Here is a 13,927-nt window from a genome sequence, read left to right on the forward strand (position 1 = left end):
ATTCAAAGACATTTTTGCCTTTGAAGTGGAAGAGATGTCAGGCGTCAGCCTGGATCTCGCTGTCCACAAACTCGCCGTGGACCCAAAAAAGAAGCCCATTCGGCAGAAGAAAAGAAACCACGGTGAGGAAAGAAGCCAGGCGGCAGCTGCCGAAGTCAAAAAGCTGCTAGACGCCAGGTTCATTCGGCCTTGTAATTTCCCCGACTGGGTAGCTAATGTGGTCCTTGTTAATAAACCGAATGGGACCTGGCGCATGTGTGTTGATTACACAGACCTCAACAAGGCATGTCCAAAGGACCGTTACCCGCTTCCAAAGATCGACAGTCTGGTCGACTCTACAGCCGGTCACGCCTTGATGAGCTTTATGGATGCCTACTCCGGCTTCCATCAGATACCCCTGTGGAAAGGATCAAGAGAAGACGGCCTTCGTCACTGATCAGGGGTTATTCTGTTACACTGTGATGCCGTTAAGCTTGAAAAATGCGCCGGCCACTTTCCAACGGATGATTAATACGGTCTTCATTAATCAAATTGGGAGGAATGTGGAGGCGTATATTGATGACATGATAGTCAAATCCAAGCTACAGACGGATCACATTGCTGATCTCCGAGAAACATTCTCCACCCTCAGGCGGCATAAGGTCATGTTAAATCCAAAGAAATGCGTCTTTGGTGTTGAGTCTGGGAAGTTTCTCGGATTCCTGATTGATCAAAGGGGGATAGAGGCTAACCCCAAAAAGATACAGGCGGTGATTGACATGAAGTCACCCCGCTCTGTCAAGGAAGTCCAGAGACTCACCGGTTGTCTGGCCGCCTTGGGGAGGTTCCTCAACCGGTCAGGTGACAAGTGCCTCTACTTCTTCCAAGCAATCAAGAAGAAGACCAGATTTGAATGGGGGGATGATGCTGAGGCGGCATTCTAGAGGTTGAAAGAGCATTTACATTCTCTACCTAGGTTGGTCAGTCCTTTTCCTAGGGAGACGTTGTACATGTATTTAGCCGTCTCAGATCATGCCCTTAGTGCCGTTCTCCTTGCTGAGCGAGACGACGTGCAGCTCCCGGTTTACTTCATTAGCCATGTTCTTAAAAATGCTGAACTCCGGTACCCCATGGTTGAAAAATTTGGCCTTGCTTTGTATATGACATTCAAAAAACTGAAGCCTTACTTTTTGGCACATCCGGTGGTGATTTACACCGACCAGCCACTCAAGCGGCCAATGTCTACCTTGGACTCATCCGGGAGAATGTTGAAATGGGCTATTGAAATGCAAAGTCTTGAAATCACTTACGAACCAAGAAAGGCAGTGAAAGGTCAGGCGTTTGCCGACTTCATTGTTGAAATGACCCGTCCGGTGGCTCCGGATAATCTTGATCAGGTTTGGAAAGTGTATGTAGACGGGAGCTCTACAAAGAGCGGCTGTGGTGCAGGCGTAATCTACGAGTCTCCTGAAGGGGACAATTTTGAGTATGCACTACGCTTCAAGTTTCAGGCCTCTAACAATGAGGTGGAATATGAAGCCCTGCTAGCCGGCATTCGCATGTGTAAGGCGGCAGGGGCCATGAAAATTGACGCCTACTCTGATTCCCAATTGGTTGTTAGCCAATATGAGGGAAGCTATGAGGCTACTCATCCGGCTATGATCAAATATCTTCAGGCAGTCAAAGAAGAGGCCGGGGCACTTGAGGAATTCCGGCTGAATCAAGTGCCTAGGTCGGAAAACAACCAGGCGGATGCATTGTCAAAACTGGCGTCTTCCGCCTGCCATGATACGCCTCGGTCAGTCTTTTGGGAAGTTCTTGAAAAAAGAAGCATCTATGAAGATCCCATTGGAGTTCTGGACCGAAGATCTACCTGGATGGATGGCATCCGGGCTTATCTTTCAGACGGCACACTTCCTGATTCGCCACAGGAAGCAGCCGTCCCGAAGAAGCGAGCTGCGAGCTTCGAGTTGAGAAACGGAGAACTCTTCAAGGCGGGGTTTCTTAATCCCCTGTTGAAGTGTGTCACCCCAGAAAAGGGGAAGCAAGTTCTCGAAGACTTGCACTCGGGATTCTGCGCCTCCCACATAGGCGGCAGGTCCCTAGCCGTCAGAGCTAGACGACATTACTTTTGGCCCACTCTTGAGGCAGACGCCAAGGAGTTGGTGAAGAAATGTGACAAGTGCCAAAAATTTGGCAAACTCATTCACTGTCCGGCTACTGATCTGACGGCGATCCACAGCCCAATCCCGTTTGCAAAATGGGGCATGGACATTCTAGGTCCTTACACGCCCGCTCCAGGCGGAAAGCGCTACATCCTGGTGGTTGTGGATTATTTCACCAAGTGGGTGGAGGCTGAGGCGGTTAAGAATATCAAGACCTCAGACGTAATTTCCTTCATCGGGAAGAACATTATCACCCGGTATGGGGTACCTATGTCTATGGTGTTTGACAATGGTCCTCAGTTTGAGACGCCTCAGCTAAAAACATGGTTGGGAGATCAGGGGATCTCAAGCTGTTTTGCATCCGTCGGCCGGCCCCAAGCAAACGGCCAAGTTGAAGCCTTCAACAAACTCATCTCAGACGGAATTAAGAAGAAAATAGAAAGAGCCGGTGGCTTGTGGGAAGAAGAGTTAATCCATGTCCTATGGGCCATCCGGACAACAAAAAAGGGGCAACCGGTGAAACCCCATTTCTCATGGTTTACGGAGCTGAAGCCGTCTTGCCCATCGAACGTTATGAGCCGACTCTCAGAGTCATGCTATATGATGAAGAGGCAAACTGGAAAGCAATGCGCCTGGCCTTGGATTCACTCCCAGAACGCATGGGTAATGCCGCCTTGCGTCATGAGGTTTACCGTCTGAGAATGACTAGATCCTACAACAAAAAAGTACACAAGCATCCTTTGAAAGTTGACGACTTAGTGTTACGAAAAATGGAGGCAACCGGTAGGGCCAATGAGCTGGGAAAGCTAACTCCAAATTGGGAAGGCCCCTACCGGATCTATGAGGAAGTAAGGGACGGCACCTACCGCCTGGAAACTCCAGACGGCAAACGCCTGCCTAGAACTTGGAATGTAGACAATTTGAAAAAGTACTACTTCTGAGAATGTAAGTTTTTTGTAAACAGTCAGTCAATTAATAAAGATTCAGACTTTGTTTGCAAAATTGTTTTTTTTTTTTTATTATCCGCCTGGGTAATACTCAGACGGATTCTTCATTCACCTAACTAAGTTTGATACTTAGTAAAGGTTACATTTACTTAAATTTGATACTTGGTATGATTTAATTATTGCCCGTCTGTCTGGGTAATACCCAGACAGGCTTTTTGGTTTAACCAACTAAGTTCGATACTTAGTGTAAATTCAATAACATTTGGCTAAAAACTAAGCACAAAAACGTTTAGTGGCTATACAACCGGTCTCAAACAAGACCAGAGGCTAAAATGGCCGGATGGTTGCTCATTTTGTAAAATCGCCTATCCCAACATGGACAAAGGCGTCCGGCGACACCCCTCCGGGTGCAATCGTCGCAGGGAACAGACTATTTGTCGGTTCTACGTACCCATGCAGACGGCAAAAATTGAATGACCAAATTGGTCAACTCATAGCCGTCTGACCGAAATGATCTATGAAGAACGATAAAGTTTCCAGATACCGGATGCCCAAGGGCATCAGTCGGTCACCGGTTGAAGTTCTCACTTAGGTTATTTATACCAAAATTGCACTTCCTGCCCCAATTGGGGCAAAAGAGTTGTTCAATGGCTATGAAATCTCTACCAAGACGGACAAACGTCGTCTGGGTAGTGACTGGAACGCCTGTTGGTGTACGGCTGTGCACTTGGTTTGGGGCAATCACTACTGTGATTGATTGACTTACAAACATATCATGCTCTTTGCAGCATCAGACGTTTTCAAGTCAATCAACCAACTCCACTTGAAACCAATCACACAGCCGTCCAGGGGCAAGGACAGCCAGACTATTGATTAGTTAGGAAAAAATGAAAAATCGCCGCATGCTTTTGATAAGTTAGGCAAAGATGAAAAATTAAAATTTGCAAAAAAATAAAATTCAGATGCAAAATGATCAAAATCGGCTCAGTCGGTGCATTTCATAAAGTCCACCCAACCAAACGGTTGTAGTGGATTAAAATGTTAACCGGACCCCGTCCGGGAGAAATGAGAAATTGTTAATTAACCCGGCTCCTTAGCCGGTAAATACAAATATACTCGGCACGCAGGCCGGAAAAAAACAAGTTTTGGCATACTGCCGCTGAATAAAAGAAAAAAATAAAAAACTGAGCTTGGCATACTGCCGTTGAATGGTCACTTCTTGCCTGCAGGCGGCGCCTCCTGGTCCTCCTCCTTCTCCTCATCATCTGAGGGTATCTCCTGTGCTTCACCCGGACCAGGTAGCTGAGGCACAAACGACTCGTTGCTGGAGTTGACCCAGGCTTCGAAAGAGTCAGGCTCTGGCTCACCTTGCTCTCTCAAGTACACCACGTACTAGGCATAGCTGTGCGCCAGTCCCCAGACGCTGTAATCCGCGTCTGGGTACAAGGCAGCCCAGGCGATCTTCATACGGGCGTCATTGTCAGCGTCACTCTCAGCAACAAGGCGGTTTTGCTCCGCCTCCAGGGTTGCTGCAAAGTTCTTCTGAGCCTGAGCAGCCTCCTTCTCCAGCTTTTGAACCTTGGCCTTCAGGTTGGTGTTCTCTTCAGAAACACCCTGAAGTGTGCCAAGGTCCGCCTGGGCCTTCTTGAGCGCCTCATCAGCCTTTTTGGCGCTCTCATCCGCCTTCTTCTAGGCCTCCTCCGCCTCCTTCCGGGCCGTCTCAGCATCAGTCGCCCGCTGTTTGGCCGTCTCCAGATCTGACTCCAGCTGCTGGATTCTAGACGCCTGTGTCATAATGATTGCTTTAGTTTCAAGTTCATTTACGATAGTCGAGTGTAAAGCAATATTGTCAGCGTCTATGGCGGACTTCTTGGCCCTTTTTACCTCTTCCCGTTTGCGGGAATAAGGACGTTTGAGCCCATCCACCCGCAGCATAGCCTGCAAAAAAGAAGGCGGTGTGAGTATTGCAGGCGGGATAAAACACTTGGAAAAAATAAAATTGAATTGACAAGTTTCTTACCTCAGCCAGAAGGGATAGAATGCGTTCAAGATTGAACGTCTCTATCCCAGGGATATTGTCTTTATCCCTCTTCCGGACGGCTTCCAGCATGGCCTTGGCATGCTTCTGGACGTCTGGCCAGCGGGGAGATTGATCTGCACCACAATCAATACGTGATGAGTGCGAAACTAAGGCAACACCTATTTGTTGTCGACCGTCTGAAGATGACGTCTATTGAGAGTGGGATTTCACCCGCAAAGGCCACCCCAGCTCAAGCGGGGATTCAAAAGGGTTCTTACCTTCAGAGCCAACCAAGCGGGAACCGCTTGCAGGCGTGGAGAACCCCCCGGTCGCTGTTACGGGGTTAACGAGGTTGAGGCCCAGGCTGCCGCCTACCTTCTTGTTTCGCCCCGCTATCCGCATCTGCTGATGCCCAGCTGAGGCGCCAGGAGTTGACGCGGAGGTGGATTTTTTAATTTTGTTGAGAACGGCAGGGGTTTCCTCCCTAGCCCGTTTGAGTTGTTTCTCAAACGTCTTTCCAACCTCTCCCCCCCTGCGAAAATAACCAAGTTAAAGTTAGCATCCGAGAAAAATAGTTTTTAAGATCAATTTAAGAAAGGGTCAGGCGTTTATTACTTTGGCCTTGACCTCAGCCGCGGCTTTTTCCGCAAGCTGCTTGCGGATGAGTGCAGAGGACCGCTTGGGAGTCTTCTCCGTCTGCAACATTTTTAATGCTTCTTCTGCAAAAAGAGAAATTGGTCAATATCATAAATCAATTCTAATAGAAAGATACTATAGAAGGATATAAACTCAGGCGCATACGTTTGGTAAACATGTGTCCTAGCCCGCAGGCGGCTAGGAAACACTCGTCCCTGAACCAGACGCTCTTGGGGATCCAGTTCTTGGGGACTTTTATTGTTTCCCCGGTTGACAAAGTTGCGTTTGTGAGGCCGAAAAAGTCTGCCTCAATAATCTTGTCAAAATCTTCCTCTGGGATTCGGAGAGGAGCGCGCTTCCGGCCCAACAAGTCGGGCTTCTTATTGTACAGACGGAATTCATAATTCTCCCGTCTGGTTGGAGCTGACATCAGGTAGAACCTGTGCTTCCAGCCGTCGAATTTCGAGACCTTGTCCAAGGTCATCATATATTGGGGCTGCGTGGTTAGAGTGTACCACGCCCTCCAGCCGCCTGGTGTAGGGAATAATTTCAAGCCTTTAAAACCCCACTAGCTTGAACCCCACTGTGATCATACACTAAAGTACGGTGGCGTCCAAAAGGGAAGAAGATAGAGCAAAAGAGTCGCCAACAAGTTTTTAAGGAACTTGTAAACCGTTCACGAGGTGAAGGTTACACCCCTTAACGATCCAAGAGATCGTCAACTCCATAAGGTCATGAACCAAATAAGGGTTCGGGGATGATGGTACAAATCCAACCTAAAAGAGATTGAACCTGCCTTAATAATAGGCCTCTACTTTATTCTGATCGTATTCATGTGCGCTTTCTGACTAACATACAATCAATAGGATTAACCCTAAACCTGTTTAATCTATGTTGGTTGAATTTAATGCACAAATAAACTATTATTGGCGATCACTTGAATTTATAATCACATTAACCCTAAACAAGATTATTAATTATCTTATTAAGCGTGGTTGCAAATACCAATTCTCTTTAAACATGCAATAAAGGTGATCAAGCAATAAAGAATAAAATAATATGCGTATCAAGCAACATAATAATAAATCAACATCATTAACAATAATATTAATCATAATCATAATCATCATAATCATGTTAAAGCATAGTAAACATAGCAAGATCCTAGGCATGATACTAACAAGATTAATAACAAACCCTAGTGTAGACACCTAAAAATGTCTCCCCAAAACCAAGCCCGATGATAAATAACCTTTCATCGCCACTGTTGGTCGGGTTTAGTATTTAATCCCGAGAGTGCTTAAAAAAATCGTATTTTATTAAATTCATATTTTTGAAAGGTCCATGGATCGGTCTTAGGTGTTTGGTAAAAGCATAGTTTTAATTTAAGCCCAAACCTTTTTTATTTTATTATTATTTTTGGCCCAAATATTTTATTTTTATTTATTTTCTTATTTTAGCCCGAATATTAAAAGTCAGAAAAAAGCCCGTAATTATCAATCGGCACTCAAAAAGCCGAAAGAAATTAGGGTTAAAAATGAATTTAGACGGAAAAGTGGACTGGAGTTGACCGTGTCACGGTCAGGCTTGACCGTGTCACGGGAACACTTCCCGTCTGACGGTGGGACTTCCCGTGACACGGGAGGTCTGCCGTGACACGGGAAGCTCCGTGTCCTTTCCGCGTAAACCCTTAACGCGTTTTCCTTTCCGTTTTCTGAAAATTTCCCGCGACACTCCAAAAACTGACCGTGTCACGGGAACTTGTACCGTCTGACGGTACAGTCTAACCGTGTCACGGTAGGGTCTGACCGTGTCACGGGATAGTTTTTTAGGGTTTTTATCATTTTAGGGTTCCGAGTGCTCCCTCAGCACATTTCCCTATAAATACCCCCTCATTTCTGATGAACGGGGCAACGAGAATTCTATTATTCTTATTCTTTCTCTCTTCTATGCTCTTAACCTAAACACTAGCCTACCCTTTTCACTTCAAAATTCCCTCTTCAAGCACTCAAAGGAGTCCATATTTTACTCGAGGTTCTGTCCTTAAACCAAGGCGTGAAAGGTAGAATCGTTTGAGGGTTTGGCCCCAAAATTAACTTTGTTTTTATTTAATTTAATTTAATTGTTGTTTTATTATTTACTTGAAGTTACTAACTCGTTTTATTATTTTGTAGTTGCAAGCAAACAGATTCAAAGTAAGAGTTATGCTCTTTTTATTATTATTTTTCTAACAATTTTTCTGTTGTTAGAATTATGATTAAATTGGTTCTTTTTATGTTCATATTGATTCTATTATTTATTATGATCACCATATTGCATGTTAAAGGGAATATGTAATTGAAAATCACGCCTAATAAGATAATTTGGATAACCGGTTTAGGTTCCTTTTTAATCTTGTTGTTTAATCAAGTGATCACCAAATATTTAGAATTATGTGTGCATTAATTTTGAACCAATTTAGTTAAATAATAGTTTGGAGCAAATTGAATATTTTGTTTGTATGCCTTTGAGATCGCAGGAATCACTTTTCACTATAAGAATCGAGTAGAGGCCAATACGGGCGAATGTGACTCCATGACTCACTTCGTACCATCATCCCCGATCCTCCTTTCGTGGTTCCGAACCATATGGAGTTAGTAATCTCATGGATTATGAATGGGGTGTAACCTTCACGGGTCAATCGTTGTTGCCTATCGTTGTCCCTTATCGTGGTTGCCTTTTTATGATCCGTGGACGGTTTACAAGTTCCTTAAAAACTTGTTGGCGGCTCCCTACTTTATTTGTCCCTAATCGTTGTCCCTAATCGTGATGTCAATTCCCCCTTCCTATGAATGCCAAGCATATTCACCATATGCTTTAACGTAGGCGCACTTCGAGCGACGCCTACAATTTGGCGACTCCACTGGGGAGGATTCTTAATTATTTATCGATTTGAGTGATCGGTATTTAATTAAGATGAGTGGATGAGACTTGAAAGATTCTTGAACAAATATTCCTGTGATTAATTTGGCATTTTTGCATCTGCATAGACGTTTTAACGTCGCATTCAGGTCTGTCCCGTAGGAAAAATTGGATAACTTGGTTGCGCGCAAAAGCAAACAGGGCACCAGTCAGATTTTCTGTCTGCCGTGTCACGGCAGAATCTGCCGTGTCACGGTACAGTGTACCGTCTGACGGCACATTGTACCGTGTCACGGGAATTTCTGCCGTGTCACGGCAGTCCTAAAATCAGTCCGGTGACCTATTTTCTTTTCTCACAGTCGACTTCCTTCGATTTTTCTGAAAAAACGTATGTGTTCTACATGCGTCTTAGCCCCGGGGGATTTAAGCTCTATCAACCCAAAAACGCTCATGGCAATAAGGGTTCATCCGAGTCATTAAATCTACCCAAACCATGGAGTCGAGTTCGATTTCATCACGAACTCGCGGAGCCGCCCGTTGGCATACACCCTCAAGGGAGGCTGCCTTGCTAACGCGTCCAAACTCTTAACCATGGTACCCTTTTGACACCCAAAGCTTGACCAATAGTTGAACATAGACCTTGACTTTAGGTTGCGAACTTTTTTTACATCATCGTGCCTAAATGCTATGTGTTTGTTCGGTGCTAACCCTAATGTGTTTGCTTTTTTGTTTGACCCATGACCGAGGGTTTTTATTTTCACATAGTAATTAGTACGGACTTAAAATCAATTAAAATCTGAAAAAAATGACAAAACTGACCTGGAACTGCGCACCGTATCACGACATTTTTTGCCGTATCACGGTGAACAGTGCCGTGACACGGTAAAGTCTACCGTCTGACGGTAAGCCTTAACCGTGTCACGCAAGTCTGTACCGTGACACGGTGCCCAGGAAAGTGTCCCGTCAGTCTTTTTTCTCGATTTTTGTGTCCAGTATTGAGTCGTGTCTAGTTATACGGTCAAAACACGTGTCTATGACCTCACCTAATCACTCACATATTATGTCCGCACTTTTTTAGTCATGCGCCACTTTTGACCGTATTTTAGGGAAGTTTCGTTTGTGTCGTTTTTTTTTTCTTGGAGTAAGTCGGATGGTATCCTCCCATGTTTTCTTTTTTAAAATTTTTTTTTAATCCAGATAGGTTAAGGTCAAGTTTGGTCATTAAAGGTGTGTTTGTTTCGGTGTCACAGCACTTGGGCAAGAAGCAAGGGTAGATTGTTACGGTTCGAGTCCATACCTCAACAACCTCTTGTACCAAAGAGGCGTACAAGGAAACCACCTCAGTCATCTCCACAAGATCCGTCTCCAGTCTACTTTCAACCAATGGCCACTAAGGAAGACATCGAGAACCTCAACAGGACAATCGAAAGGTTGTCTGACATGATGCAGACACTCACTACTAGAGTCAGCACTGTAGAGCAAGACAAGCAAAACAGTGTTACTGTTGCTGCGATGGACAAGATCAAGGAACAGATGAGTAAGATTTCAGAAGAGTTCACTTATGTGGAACAGCCTGTCACTTCCTCGTCCATAAGAGAGAAACTCCCTGAAAAATTTTCCACTGCTGATATTCCAAAGTTCAAGCCTACTGATAACCCGCTGTTCCATTTGAAGGCTTTTTCTGCAACTATGGCTCTTAAGGGAGTAGATTTGACACTCTTCCCTATGGTGTTTCCTCTTTCCTTAGAGCATGCCTGTCAACAGTGGTTTTATTCCCTAGAATCCAAGCATGTTGCGACCTGGGAAGATGTTGCTGAAAGCTTTATGAACCGATACAAGTGCAACATTCAGGCCAAGACTTCTGAACGTGAACTCTCCATTCTCAAACAGAAAGAGAATGAAGGCTTCACTACTTACCTAAGTAGGTGGAGAGAAACAGCTGCACTCCTGGTAGACCCTCCCAAGGAGAAGGAAATGGTTCGCTTGTTCATTTCCAATCTGACGCATAAATACAAGCAACACTTGAAGTTTCTGCCTTTAAGTACCTTTGAAGCTGTATACGATATTGGAATCAATATCGAAGATGAACTGATGAAGTCTGTTGGTAACAACAATAATAGCAGCACTTGGAAAAACAAGAAGAACGACACCCCTTCTTCTTCGTCTTCTAAGCCCAATAATGCTACCAACAACATCGACATTAGTGATGTGCTGGCCCTTAATGCTCCTCCTCAAAAATTCCAAAGGCAAAGGAGGATTTATACGCCTTTGGGAATGACTTATGATGCTGCTTATGACCGTCTTCATAGTAAGGGATTGATTATGCCAATTGGACCATTCCCAGAACCTCGACCTGAGAATAGGACCGCTAATTATGACCCCAATGCTTATTGCAAGTATCATCAAGGCAAGGGTCATAATACTGAGAAGTGTTGGAGGCTAAAAGACGCAATCCAAGACCTAATAGATGCTAACCAACTTCCTGTCCCTCCGGGGGGCAAGAAGCCTAACATCCAAACAGGTCCTCTTTCTGATGCTCTGGCTATCATGGGAGATGAAGTCTCCTTTGATCCGTCGATACTCATTCAACCTGTGAATGAACCTCCGCCAGAAGTTGTATTTATCTCAAGCACTGAAGAAGTGAATGGGATTTGGGATAGCGATGATGAAGATATCTATCTCAAAGATATAGCCTGTTTGTCTCTCGGCACCAGTGAAGATGTTTGGGGGGACCTTGAGGTCAAGGTTCTCACTAGAAGTGGACGGTTGCAACAACCTAACCCACCTCCACCACCACCACAATCAAATCCGATAGTTGATTCCATCGACCCTGTGAATAGTGATGTGGTCAAACAGCTACAAAAGACCAAGGTGGAGATGAATGTATGGAAGCTTTTGGCCACTTCCCACGAGCATCGAAAGGCTGTAATGAATGCTCTGGTGAAAATAGGAGTCGATGACGATATGACTCCCCAAGGACTGGTCAACTTCCTCACTACTGAGCTGCCGAGTACCATCAATCTGATTTCCTTTTCTGATAAGGATCTACCCCCGGAAGGGGATCAACATAATAAGGCCTTACACCTCACTGTGGTGTGTAGGCAGATGAATGTTCCTATGAGCCTGGTTGATAATGGCTCTGCAATCAATGTGTGCCCACTCCGTACTGCAAAGAAGTTGGGTATAAAGAATGAAGAGTTGACTCCTTCCACTCAGGGGATTCGCGCTTACGATAATACTCGTCGTCAAGCCGTGGGTACTATCATACTGAATATAACCACTGGGACCGTTGAGCATCGCACCAAGTTTCAGGTGGTGGATATCAAGGCCTCTTTTAATCTGCTGTTAGGACGCCCTTGGCTTCATGAGCTAAAGGCGATTCCGTCGTCGCTCCACCAGAAAGTGAAAGCCATAGTGGGAGGGATTCCGATTACTATCGATGCTTCTCCTATGCGCATTCAAGTCATTGATACCCCTATCGTCCATGTTGAACACGACGAGGAAGATGAAGACCTATGGGGTTTTTCTTTAGATGATGTTCTTGCGATCGAAGAAGAGGAAAAGTGTCATCTCGACTTCGATCCTTATTCAAACACTAGTATCAACGCCATTCTGAAGAAACAAGGTCACTTTCCTGGAATGACCCTTGGGCTCAAGAAGAAAATGGCTAAATCTTGGGGCCATCCTGGTGCAATCAAGAAAGACACTTTCGGCTTAGGATTCGAACCAACAAAGGAAGACTTGAAACGGGCCGCCTTGAAATTGAAGGCTCGCAACAATGCTCGAATCACGAAGACAGAAATGGCCATGGATCCATATCCGTTCACTCTCAACGGCCAGTACATCAAAGATGGGGAAGACCTCCCATGCTATGAATTCCCCGAACCTTTTGTCCATGATGGGATCCGTGAACCAGGATTCGAAGTATTCCTCGATTGTGACTACCTCGATGAAGAACTCTCCACAGTCGAGAAGTCAGCCAACCTAAACTCTGGTGATCTGGGAATTAATCTTCTTTTTGGAATGGAGAGAAATGAATCCAAGCCGGTCTGCAATGATAGCTCTGAGCTCGTTCAAGCGGTCATAGCAAACAAGGAGTTTGATCCCTCCGAGTTAATCGTCCAAGCTGACAACAATTCAAGGGGATGGCGCAAGACATTGAGGATCACTACGCCAAGTGGAGAGAAGTTGGAAATAACCGCTGGCGAGGGTCCTATGTTTGATGAGTCTGAATCATCTGGGTCCGAGTCCGAGTCTGAGTCTAAGTCTGTAGATGAGTCCTTAGAGTTTGAGGCCGACCCTCTTTCTGCTATAGAGTTCAGCCCTGAGTCTCTTGTTGAGTCTTATCTTTCTAGTCCTAATAATTCTGGTGAGGTCGCAGCTGACCTTGCCTCTCTTGATGTTTTAGCCAGTGAATTCAATAAAATGAATACTATGTTCATGCACTTGATGATGAACAAGAAGAAGATGAAGAACCATGGTATACAGACATCCTCAATTATGTGACAAGAGCAGAGTATCCTCCTAATACTGATAAAAGGGCACGCCGTGCTTTGAGGCTCCTGGCCTCACAGTATGTGCTCATCAGGGGAGAACTCCATAAAAGAACCGCAACAGGAAGGAATCTCTTATGTGTAGCTAATAAAGAAGCACATAAAACCATGGAAAACCTTCATGCTGGTATATGTGGAACTCACATGAATGCAAAGATGTTAGTCCAAAAGATTCAACGACAAGGTTACTATTGGACTACTATGGAGCGAGATTGTCACGAGTATGTCAAGAAATGTATGAAGTGCCAAATCTATGCAAACTTACAACATGTTCCACCTTCACTTCTCTACACGTATACTTCTCCATGGCCTTTCTCCACTTGGGGCATCGACATCATTGGAAAAATTACACCACCAGGACAAGGGGGGCATGAATTCATTCTCGTAGCAATCGATTACTTCACCAAATGGGTTGAGGCAGCCTCATATGCCAAGCTGACGGCAAAACATGTAGCTCAATTCATTGAGAAAAATATTATATGCCGCTATGGGGTACCACATGAGATGATCAGTGACAATGGAACACATTTCCAAGCCGAATGCGCGGAATTGTTGCAGAAATATCACATCAAACATCATCGATCATCACCTTACAGACCACAAACAAACGGAGCAGTCGAATCGGCCAACAAAAACGTGAAGACCATCATCGAAAAGATGACGGAAAATTATAAAGATTGGCCAAGTAAGCTACATTTTGCCCTGTGGGGTTATCGAACCTCTGTT

This window comes from Chenopodium album, chromosome 8 (genome assembly GCF_948465745.1).
Source record: "Chenopodium album chromosome 8, dcCheAlbu1.1, whole genome shotgun sequence".
Classification (NCBI taxonomy): Eukaryota; Viridiplantae; Streptophyta; class Magnoliopsida; order Caryophyllales; family Amaranthaceae; genus Chenopodium; species Chenopodium album.